The sequence below is a fragment of the Pinus tabuliformis genome, chromosome 2_2, assembly GCF_031772625.1.
Source record: "Pinus tabuliformis cultivar Carrire ecotype Pingquan chromosome 2_2, CPIR1, whole genome shotgun sequence".
Taxonomy (NCBI): Eukaryota; Viridiplantae; Streptophyta; class Pinopsida; order Pinales; family Pinaceae; genus Pinus; species Pinus tabuliformis.
The window spans coordinates 383,250,415-383,262,928 of record NC_142300.1 but is presented as its reverse complement, the minus strand read 5'-3'; positions in this window follow the sequence as shown (position 1 = coordinate 383,262,928).

Genomic DNA, 12,514 nt, shown 5'->3' with positions numbered 1-12,514 from the left:
GTGTTGATGGTAGGCTATTCTTTTGCACCTAAAATTTATACTTGAAGATTTTATCCCAGAGCTACCTTGTTCAAGTTGAATGCAATAATATAGTGTACCATTCTTCTAACTTAGCATTTCAATAGGAAATCTATCTTTTGTATATGTTGCCATGTTGAGATGGGAAATATGGTTCATACAAAGTTACATGGATCATAAACTGAGACTCTTCACCTTGCAAGCCCATAAACTCAACACTTTGTGATATCATACAATATGAACTATAACATTGAAAGAAACATCAGACAATTATTACTCAAATGAATTTCATAAGAGCCCCACTCTTTTACCCAAAGGGTAAACCACCTCAGTCTATTGTATGCTTCAAAATACTAGCTCTATCATCTACAAAATCCAACCAATCTCTCTTGCAAATTCTATCTCCTTTTCTATTGTTCCCCCTGAGCATGTCACTCGGCATCACTAGGCCTAGAACCATAGATTGTAGCACTATACTTTTCTTCCTAGTGTCTGGGAATCATTATGGAAATGGATGAAATTCAACCATTTGACCATTTAGTCAGATCCATTGCACTCGATTCCTCACAGGAGTAGATGAGCATAGTGTGTAGAAGTGAACTAATCACTGAGATGAACTAAATTTTATTATTTGATTACAAAATTTGTAGAGAAAACATGAGAATTTCATTATTGTATGATGCATTCTTCAAAATTTAATGTTGGAATTTATCCCATTCCATGCACTCAATGAAAAAGAAGAAATCATAAGAAAAAGTACATGATATTTATTTGATCATGCATGACATGTCTCTATAGAAAAAATTGATTAAAGAATGATATATTATGGAAATTGGTACACTCATATATGATTATATTCATTGTCTAGATCAATAGCACACATAAACTATATTTCTAGAAACATAATTGTTGCATCATTTAGAAAAATTTAGCATCATTTTCATTCTCTGGTTTAGCATAGCTCTAGAATTGGATTTTTATTCTATTATTGGAAAATTGTAGGTCTGTATGCTTAATATACACTTAGAATTCACTATAGTGTGGGCTCAACATACACTTACACTAGTAAACATGTTGAGGACTACTACAATCATAAGTTAGTATTTCACTTTAGGATATGTAACATACAGTCTAACTAGGATCAACTCCCCTACAGGTTTGACTATGCTCAAGTTCACATACCTCTTTAATACCTATAACAAAATGGGCTACCAATTGATACCATAGATCCACTAATCGGTAATGCTTCCTCATGTCCTCAAATTTGTAGGTTAACTCCTTTGATTTGTAACAACTCATTTATAACTCCTTTGAAATTCATGTAATTCCTTATTGTTCTAGAATAAAATATAACACGTCCACATACCCTTAGGTTTGCTACGAAGGTTCCTTTCTTTTTAAATACTTTAGCACACCAAAATAATAGCCACATTAATGCAAACTTTGTAACATTCTCAATTTTGACTAGGCTCACATACCTCTAGAATCATGTGACCATAACACACCTCTGGCATAGATGTAACTAATTGGGCATCTATGTAACATGTCACTTGTCTATGTTGTAACTTCTCTCTCAACTTCTAACTTGGTAGACCAAACCAATTTGTTCTTGGTTATTGAGGTTTTCTTAGACGACATATGCACTGTGTGGTAGAGGTTCCTTCAGTTGTGCTAGTACTATCAAAAGTCTTGGGTGGTGCCATAATCTTTAATAGTTGTAAATTGATCTGTCTTTGTTTGATGATCAATGTTTCACATTTTGTAGATCAAACCATATGAATTTATCTCTCAGCATGAATATAAAAATGGCGTTGTTGATAGTTCTCTCTACATACATAGACACACACACAAACACACACACACACACACACAAATACACACATATTATATGTTTGATATTTTATTATTCTTCTTACAACAAATAATTACTCATATTGCCTGATGGTTTCATTTTGCAGAGGAAGTAGTCTTTGTAATATTATTTCTTAGTCACCTCAGGAATATATTTCATTTTCACTCTTTTAGATTACATGGGATGGATTCATGTACCATGATATATCTCATGTTTTTACATATTAGTTTTATTTGAATCACTTTGGCATAGCATGTTTGTTTGACTTGATTTGGCCTCCTTTCTACGAATCAAATCTAAGATCTGCACATTTTATTTATGATTATGAGGTTGGATAATAATATATGGAGTATTGTTTTATTCATACAATATCCCTTATTCCTTTGATTTCAAGGATGTGATGGAAGGCAAGTATTCTAGTTTGAGAATCACTCTTACTACAAAATATCATGATCCTCTATTATGGTGATTTTTTATTTGAGTTAATGGAGTCTTCTACCAATTAAGTAGTTTCTCATCTTTCTGATTGAAAATATCTATTTATTATTAGCTGGCCACTGATTCATGTACCATCGATCACATGAGCTAATTATCTTGATCTCTTTGTCATTTTTATGTGAAGAGCACATACCATATTTTCCTTAGTTGTATATTCCCTTAACTCATTCATTATTTACTTCGAGGTAGCATTTCTCATTGTTATTCATTCACAATATAAACTCCCCCTAAGTTTATTCATATTTTCCAAGTATTCAACATTCCTTAGATGCTCCTCTTTGAAGTTAAATTAATGAGAAGAAGGAGCATGGGCTATTCCCAAAATTTTCTCTAAATATTCAAAAGGATTTATTCCTAAAGGCTTGGGGAATATATCAACTATTTGTTCTTTAGTTGATATATACTTGAGATTAACAATTTTCTCAACAACTTGCTCATTGAGGAAATTATACTTTATGGGAATGTGTTTAGTTTTAGAATGAAGTACCAGATTATTTGATATACTTATTGCACTTGTATTATCACATTTGATAGAGATAGGATCATTATATGTTACCTTCATGCATGTAGAGTTCGCTTCATCCAAAGTACTTGTGTGAAACAAGTTATTGCTGCAATGTATTCAACTTCCATAGTGGACAGTGAGACTAATCTTTTCTTCTTGCCCACCCAAGAAACCAATTATTCTCCTAAGAAAAGTGCACCACCACTTGTAAGTTTTCTAACATCTATGTCATTGGCCCAATCTACATATGTGTAAGTTGTTGGTGTTTTTTTTTCCTTTTCAGCACTGTAGTCCATAATTTGTTATGCCTTTTAAATATCTAAATATTATTTTCATTTCTAATAGATTACTTTTCTTTGGATATGAGTAATATCTTGCTACTGACCTAATTTCTAGCATTATGTTTGGTCTTGAAGATGTTAGGTATATTAGGCAACCCATCATAGATCTATATAGCTTTTGATCAAATTATGGTGACTCATCATCCTTGCATACCTTGCATCCAACAACCATTAGAGAAATTTTGAGATCTAAAATGGTCCTCTTAAGGAATATTATAAAACAATAATGGAGATAATAAAAGAAGACTAGATTACATCATCAAATTTTAGAGGGAAAAAGACAAAACTACTTTTTCAACTCGTATTTTCAACTTATTTGCCTATGGTATTACTCAAATTTCAAATGTTAGAACTCATTGGATGCGGAATTTAATTCCTCATCCAAGGAGTACCCATGTTGCATACTTTCTATGGGCCCTGCTACATGAAAAAAAAGTGATTGTAATCATGTTTTTCATGTATTTCTCATTTTTCATGTAGCAGAGTCTATCAAATGTATACAATATGGGTAGTCATTTCTCATCCAACTAGTGCACCCGCTTGAAATTTGAGTAAAATTGTAGGGAGATAAATTGAAAATATGATTTAAAAAAGTAGTTTTTTAATTTTTTTAATTTTTTGATTGTTTTTAATTTTTACTCCAAAAATGGTGAATCATCCCCCATGGTTTACATCATCATCTTCAATCCTATTTGTTGTTATAAAAATGATTTTGGTTGTAAATTTTGTTTTGAGGCCCATTTTTGACCTCAAAATTTCTCCAATGCATAGCAGTGGTGATAGGGGTACAATCCTCCATTTTGAAATTTTTCAACATTTATTTTAAGTATTTCCCTTGAGATATGAATATACCTCCTGAGTTTTGTATGATTTGTAGGCCAAGGAAAACATGATTTCTCAAATTATTGACATTTCAAACTCTAACTTCATCTCATTAGAAAACCATTCAGCTAGGGAGTTTTTATTTCTTCCAAAATTTATATCATCAACATATATAAGTACAATTAGGAGTTTTTTATCATCTCACTTTAGGTACAAGCTTTTATTATCTCTACGTTTCTTGAAGCCCTTGTTTGGAAGACACTTTCCTAATCAAGAATACCATGCTCATGGTGCTTGTTTGAGTCCATAGAGTTCCTTCTTTAATTTGAAAAAATCATTAGGATTATTTGATATATTAAATCTCTTAGGTTGTTCTATACATACTTCTTCAAGTTGTCCATTAAGGAAGTAAAAATTCACATCCATCTAGTATACTTTGAAGCCTTTATGATAGGAAAAAGAAAGAAACATTTTTATTTCTTCTAGCCTTGCCAGTAGAGCAAGATTTTCTTCAAAGTAAAACCCATCCACCCATGCATAACCCTTACATACCATAATGTCTTTGCTTCTAACAATCTACTCTTATTCATTCATCTTGTTTTTGTAGACATAGATTGTGCCTATGATGTTTTTGTTTGTTAGTGTTGATTTCAACTACCAAGTCTCATTCTTTCTATTTGGTCTAGTTCCTCATTCATGGAATTTATCTATTGTTCATCTTTCATTGCTGTAGAAAAGGTTTTTGGTTCAATAATGGATAGAATATTAATATGAGCTTGATTTGTTGTTTCAACAATTTTCCTTCTTGTTTGGACCCCTGCATTCTTGTTACCAATAATTTTATATTTACAATGGTTCTTTTATACATACCTCGAAGGTGCTTTCAATTGGGTCTTTGTTCCCTCTACATATTCAGCCCGTTCTTCCTCTTCTTCACTAATTAAATCATCTAGAGGATTGGTGAATCTTGTCTTATTGATCTTAATAAGTAACGCATCATCAATTATTACATATATAGTCAAAAATATTATGAATTATTTTATTTTAACACCAATACCCTTTGATTTTTCTTTGAGTATCCCATGAAGATTATTGCCATAACATAAAATTTGTCAAATTTCTCATCACTGTTTTTAATATAAAACATATTTCCAAACAATTTGAAGTGTTTTATTGATGTTTCTTTCCATGCCATAACTCATAGGGTGTCTTCCCATATTTTGGTATGATATGCACCTTGTTCAATATGTAGATTTATTTGTGATTAAATAGTGGCTTATTGGTTGATAATGGATCTTTAGTCTTAAATAGAATGTGACCTTGTTTCTGCATTTTACATGACTTGTAGATTGGGTTTTTAGGCTTCGTTATCTTAGAAAGGTCTCTTACAACTCCCTTTTTACTGATTTTGATCATATGATGGAAGTTTAGTGCCAATATTCTATGGCACAACCAACACTCATCTTGTTTTCCTAAATGGCATTATTCATTGTCTTCCTCTAAACATTTACATTACTTTTTGTTCGTATTCCTTTGGACTATATATTTCCTGTTGTAGTTGACCTTATTTCACATTCCTAAGCCCTAAAGATGACATCATATCCTTTGTGGTACATATGACTAACACTCAATAAGTTATGTTTCAGTCCATCGATGAAAAATATATCTTGTGCCTTGACTTTGCCATTATTCAAGGTTACTGTACCTTTTCCTTTTATTTTTCCTACCACATCATTGTCGAAGGTGACATTTCTAGATTTATTTTCATCTAGAGACCAAAAATTTCTCTTTTCTCTGATCGTATGCCTGGAGAAACCACTGTCCACATAAAACTGACTATTTTGGTTCTAAACGTAATGAACTAGGCCACACTTACTATTTTTCTTCTCTTCCTTTTTATTTTTCCACTGCATAGGTTCCTATATCATTAGAGAAAATTTGAGGTCAAATATGGGCCTGCTAAGGGATATTATAAAATAATAGTGGAAATAATAAAATAATGTTAGATTACCTCATCAAGGTTTGGAGGGAAAAGATAAAACCTACTTTTCCAACTAGTATTTTCAACTTATATCCCTATTATGTCACTTAATGTTACTATTATCACAATTTTCACACAAGTCTTATGAACTTCAACTCAAAAACTTTAGATCATTGTCTCAAGGCAATCATATGCATTAGAGAAATCTTTAGGTAAAAAATGGGCCTAAAAACAAAAATGTATAACAAAAATCAACTTTATAAGAACTAATAGGATTCGATATGATGATGTCAACCATGATGGATGATTCACCATTTTTGGAGTAAAAAAGTAAAAGGATAACAATATTTTTTATATATTTTTTTTAAATCTATGTTTTCAACTCGTATTTGTTACTTATCTCCCTATGATTTTACTCAAATTTGGAGTGGGGGCACTTTTTGGATGAAGAATTTTATTTTTCATCCAAGGAGTACCCATGTTGCATACTTTTGATGGACCCTTCTAGATGAAAAATGAGAAAATACATGAAAAAATGTGATTGCAATCACATTCTTTCATGTACATAAAAAATGTGAAATACATGAAAGAATATTATTGCAATCATATTTTTCCATGTATTTCACATTTTTCTTGTAGAAGGGTGCATCAAAAGTATGCAACATGGGTACTCCTTGGATGAAAAATGAAATTATTCATCCAATGAGTGCCCCCACTCAAAATTTGAGTAAAATCGTAGGGAGATAAGTAAAAAATACGAGTTGAAAATGTAGTTTATTTATTTATTTTTATCCTTTTACCTTTTTACTCCAAAAATGATGAATCATCCCTCATGGTTGACATCATCATATCGAATCCTATTAGTTCTTATAAAGTTGATTTTTGTTGTACATTTTTGTTTTTAGGCCCATTTTTTACCTAAAGATTTGTCTAATGCATATGATTGTCCCGAGACAATGGTCTAAAGTTTTTGAGTTGACATTCATAAGACTTATGTCAAAATTGTGATAATAGTAAGATTGAGTGACATCAGAAAGAGGAGAAAATTGATTAATTTTCTTGCTCATGCTTGTTCTTTCATTTACAAATATGTTGTTCACTTCATTTCTTTTCAGACTTCTTGTTTCATCTCGTCTAATGTATGCTCTATAGTTCACAACCTTGTGGCTAATTTTTTTGCACAAATATAAATATACAGAGAAAAAATATGCATACTCAGGGAAGGATCATGTTTGTGAATATAATATCGTTGACGTCTAATAGTTTTTTATGTTAAAGTTATAAGACCTATGGAAACTCATTTTATGCTTGTCTAATCTTTATCTCTGCTACTGTTGAGTAGGATTAATCATTTGTTTTTGTTGAATGGGATGAATCTTTTGTTTCAAATTAGGTGCATTATTTCCTTGATATTACTAAGTTGTGATGCTCACATCTTTACTCTTTTTCTTGTGATGGACGCCATTATATCCTGCAACAATGTTAATGGTATTTTTGTCTTTTGTCTTCTTCTTAGTAGTTTCTCCTTCATACCCCAAACCAACTTTCATAAGTAGAGATATTTGAGCATTCAATATCTTGCCCAATGTTTTAGACGCCTTAATGTGTTTAAGGTTCATATTCAACTCAATATGTGATTTCTTTATAGTCTTTCTCAGAGTAACTAATTCTTATTCAAACTTCCCACACTCTTTTCCTTTATCTTTTAGTTGTTGTAACATGATGTGTTCCACCTTTTTGGCCTCTTATAATTCAAATTTTAACTAGATAAGCTCCATGGACATAAGATCTTCTTTAACATACTTAATCAAGATTTTTTTTTGTTTCTTATTATTTGGCTTGAGCTTATCAATTTCTTATAGAGCACTAATTAGCTCCCCAACAATATCAACTTCACCTTCTTATTCTTCACTTAAATAATGCTCATTATGTTCTCTAGATTGGGTTTACAGGTCCATAAGGATCAACACAATAATTCCTTCCTCATCGAAAGATTCATTTTTATCATGAGAATAATTGATATCTTCTTGTGTATAGAAGATTTTATTTCTAAAGCTTTTCTCATTCTTCACTCTGACATAGTGATTCTTTTCTCCACATTTAATATTTTTCTCTTCCTTCCTAAATGGAAACTTTGAGGCATAATGTCCTACTTTTCCATAGCTAAAGAACTTGAAAGGAAGTTTTCCTTGATACTTACAACTCCCTTTCTTCAGCCTTGTCACAAGTGTTTCCTCTTATTCATCTGACTTTAAACATGAGCACTCCTAGTCTTCTATATATTTCTTATATTCTTTGAATGTTGCATCCCTTGTGGATTCCTTTCAATTTTTAATTCTCTCATATGCAAAACACTTGATATATTGTTGGCTTTGTAATATTAGACATTTATTCAATAATTGATATTTTTGGATTAAAATTGGTAGGGAGTGATCTTAACACTTTTGGAATATTATAGAATCCTTAATTTCTTCACCTAGTCCCTTCATAACATTAACAATTACATCAACTTCAAGAAATAATTTTGTTATATCTTCATCATATCTCATTCTCAAAGACTCAAACTACAATTTGTAAAACTCTAATTGAGCCCTATTTACATTTCCAACTCCTTCATGATTTTGTTCTAGTTTATGCCACATTTTTTATCACTCTCATACTGCACTATTTTTAAAAATTATGATTCAAATGGTGCATTAAGGATAACATTCATAGCTTTAGCACTGAATATAAATTCAAGCTTGTATTACTTATTACCTATTATAGGTGGCTCTTCATAGACACACCCCACTCAAGCAGAAACACATGCACCAAGGGGCATTAGATATGTATTCTTTTCTACTTTCCAAAAGGTATAATTAATACCATGTTGTAGTGGCTACAACCACCCTTCAAAATTTTGCCTATTTTTTTATTTTGGATCCTTCCTTTCCATTGACATGAAATCACCTTTAACTTTCATCAAGTATTCATGTTTTAATTGAGACTTATCCATTTCAATTGTGCTTGTGTTTTCTTATTTTATGCATAGTTGATCTTTCTATGTGACAAGCTAAGCTTCCTGACTTAGCGTTATAGTAGTTATGGGCTTGCCTCCAGAAACTATGCAATCCATGAGGGCAAGCCATCCTTGATGATTGGAATTGTACAATCTAAAGTAGAAGTTATTACTTGAGCTCAAAAACTACGTAGTCATGGAAGGAAACCCAACACTAAGTGCAAAAAATACACAATCCATCACTGAGCTGAGAAACTACGTAATGCACTGAGCTGGAAAGTTGTCCAGTTCCCCAAAATTGTGAATTTTTTCCTGACAGTGTGCATAGCGACTTTCCCAAAAAAAGAAAAAAAGGAAAAAGTAAGAAGTGAAAAATAAATCCCTGCAAAATAGGGTTTCATCATTACTTTCTGGAAGGTGGCGCTATCTCTATTTTTAGAAATTTTTGTCAAGTGTCATTTTTTCCTTGATTTTAGGCATGTGCATCATAAACCCTAAACCATCCAAATATATTTAATGGAAGCCTTTAGAGCTCACGTGTACATTCGATCTTAGAGCTCTAGCATTTCCAATGAGATCAACGAAGCTTTAGTGGAGTTTTAGTCACTTTTCTAGGCGAGTTTTACTTTTGTCATATATTTCCACTTTTTTGTTGTCTTTTATCATTTCAATTCTATGACTGTTATTTTTCTTGTTTCTCTTCATGGTTGCTGGTGTTTTAACTTATATTATCTTGCAAATGTGATTTTTCAGTTTTTTTTTCCTTTCATAAGTGTCACAATGATTTTCTTGTTTTTGTACACTGACGATCATCGTTACACAATTCAAATGGTCAAGCTAAGGCTTGGACTTCAGGACTGTGTAATGTGTAGTACAACCTTGCCCAAATACATATTTTCCAATTCCAAGGCTCATTTTTCCCCTTAGACACTAACATTTCTCAATGAATAGTCCCTCTCAATCATTGGCTAGGCCGGATTGCACATTGCACAATATCAAGACTCATGTTTCAACTCAGATCGTGGGATTGTGCAATCTGTAGTTCTCGCTGCCAGTCTCCCTCACTTGCTGAAGAAATTATGAAAATTTTCTCACTAGTGCACTGGCCTGTTGCCTAATCTTGCTGTGATGCTAGTAAACTTGCCAGTATACTCAGATACTCAACAATATGTAGAAAATGACTTAGATCTTACATGGGATAAAGTTAATGAGGATTTTTAAGAAATTGAATTTGTAGAAGATCTAGAGGATCAGAAGGTATACATTATGTTAAGAAATCATGGCTACATAGGGTTGCATGAAGATATCGAGCCTTCCCATGTGAAACTATAATTAGCTAGATTATATCACATACTGATGTAAAGACCATGACTTTGAGGAGTGCCAATGGATGGAGGCTTACTACGTTTCTAGCAGTAGATTATTGATGTATTTGCCATTTTCTTGAGCTAGAAAAATGAATGGATTCACTCTTCTATGCCACCAACCACTATGTGGTCACAAGGGATGCTATTAAGACCTGGGTGAAGGCGTCATAAAAATTTTGACAAACACCCACCAACACATATAGGACAAGGTATCTCATGAGGGTCTATTAGTTGCTAAGAATCTTATATTGTAGAATCCATAGTCAGCAGAGCATAAATAACATTCCGGAAGGGTGGGAACTCTTTTTGAACCAGGTTGTGAACAATGGGAAGCCACTCAGTTAGTAATATTTGTTGGCTCAAGAGTTATGGATCCATGTAGGTAACACCCTAATTCCTCCCAAGGGCTAGAAAGTGAGATTCTATATGTTTTCATGTTTACAGGATATAATATGTGCACATAATGTGTTCCCTTTTATGAATTGTTCTTGGACACTTGGATATCTTACTGTGCACATCCACTATAAGATTCACTCAGTTTGCTACCATTGAGGGGTTATCGAGAAGATAACTAAAAACTTCCTCATTTTTCTATATAGGATTATCTTCAAGTAATAACCACCTTGCATGTCACCTGCAGTAATGGAGGCAATATCACAGATCACAGATTGGTTGGTCTCACTGGATGGCACCTTTGTTACAGTGTTCGTTAGAGAGAAGTCATTGCATGTTTTTCCAAGGTATGCCACCGATAATATCATCATGCAAGAAGTGTCATATCATCTCGCCAAGGGGTTATTAGCTGCTTTGCACAAGAAGAATAAAGGACCTTGGACAACTATTCATATTAAAAAGGAATTGTACAATATAAAGAACCTAAAATTATGGATACCAAAGGAAAGGCAATAGATAATTTCCATTCGGTACTCAATACTTCAATTAGTATGATCCCTGTGGTATTAGCAAGAAACACTGTGCTAGGATTCACATGTAGTGCCTTACCCAGACATTTCATTGGCAGGAGGAGGATTCATGGAAGAATTGCTATTATGCCTCCAAGACCCACAAGCTGGTGAGTTTTATAAGAAATTCACAGGTCACTCCAAAAAAGGAATCAACTCCAGAAGTAGTGACAGCAGAAAGGAGAAACCCCATGCAAGATAAGGGAAAGAGAAAGGTTGGTCATAGTTTAGGGGTAGAAAGAAGCTGCAAGATGGAAGTGAATCGAGATATTATGAAAGTGTCTTTAGAAATTGAGGCAACGAGGAAACATAGGATGCAAAGAGTAGAATGGAAGAAGAGAGAAGAGAAGTGGAGTATATTGGAGGAAGAAAAGAAGAAGAAAGAACATGAAGAGAAGAAAAATGAGGAAGAAGAAAAATGGCAACGTGCATTCATAAAAGAAACAATGTAGAAACAAGCTGGCGACTAAGAATAGAATTGACAACTAACAGAGGAGGAGGGAAGATAGATGCAAGATCATGAGCTTTCTCAACATATTGAAAATTTGATGGAGATAGTTGCCATGGAGGTAGAATCAGAGCCACAGAATCAAGATGTCGACCTAATTCTTAATACATAGTAGGTCAATATTTAGTCTCCACCACCTCTAGCAGTAGAGTTAGCTCTAGGTGAGGAAGGGGAAGTTGTTCCTCTTGACGATGATCTCGTTATGGACACATACAATGTTTCATATGGTGAACTACAAAATAAGATTGTACAATCATATAAGAAGAATTTTCTAGATGATCTTACATCTCCTAATTTTATAAGAGAAAGGGTAATTGTGGCCAACACCAAGAAAGATCTTGAAGCAATTGCCTTAATCAACTTTGCCTTCCTAGGTGAAGCAAATTCAAACACTCAGTGTCTGCTGGATAAGAATTAGTAATTGGAATATAACTTATAGGCTTCCAAGTAAGATGTTGAACAACTCCATTCCACATCCTAGAACATAACTTCTGCACAAGTCCACTTGGAGGAAATGAAGGCAAAGATACTTAATGAAGTATCGACACTTGGAGAGCCCATGCAACATACTTATGAGGAGCGTGTTACCATGCGTAAGGAATTTTCCCACATTCCTAGCATGTTGCAGCAATGTAAATACTTTGTAAAAACTCTCAAACATG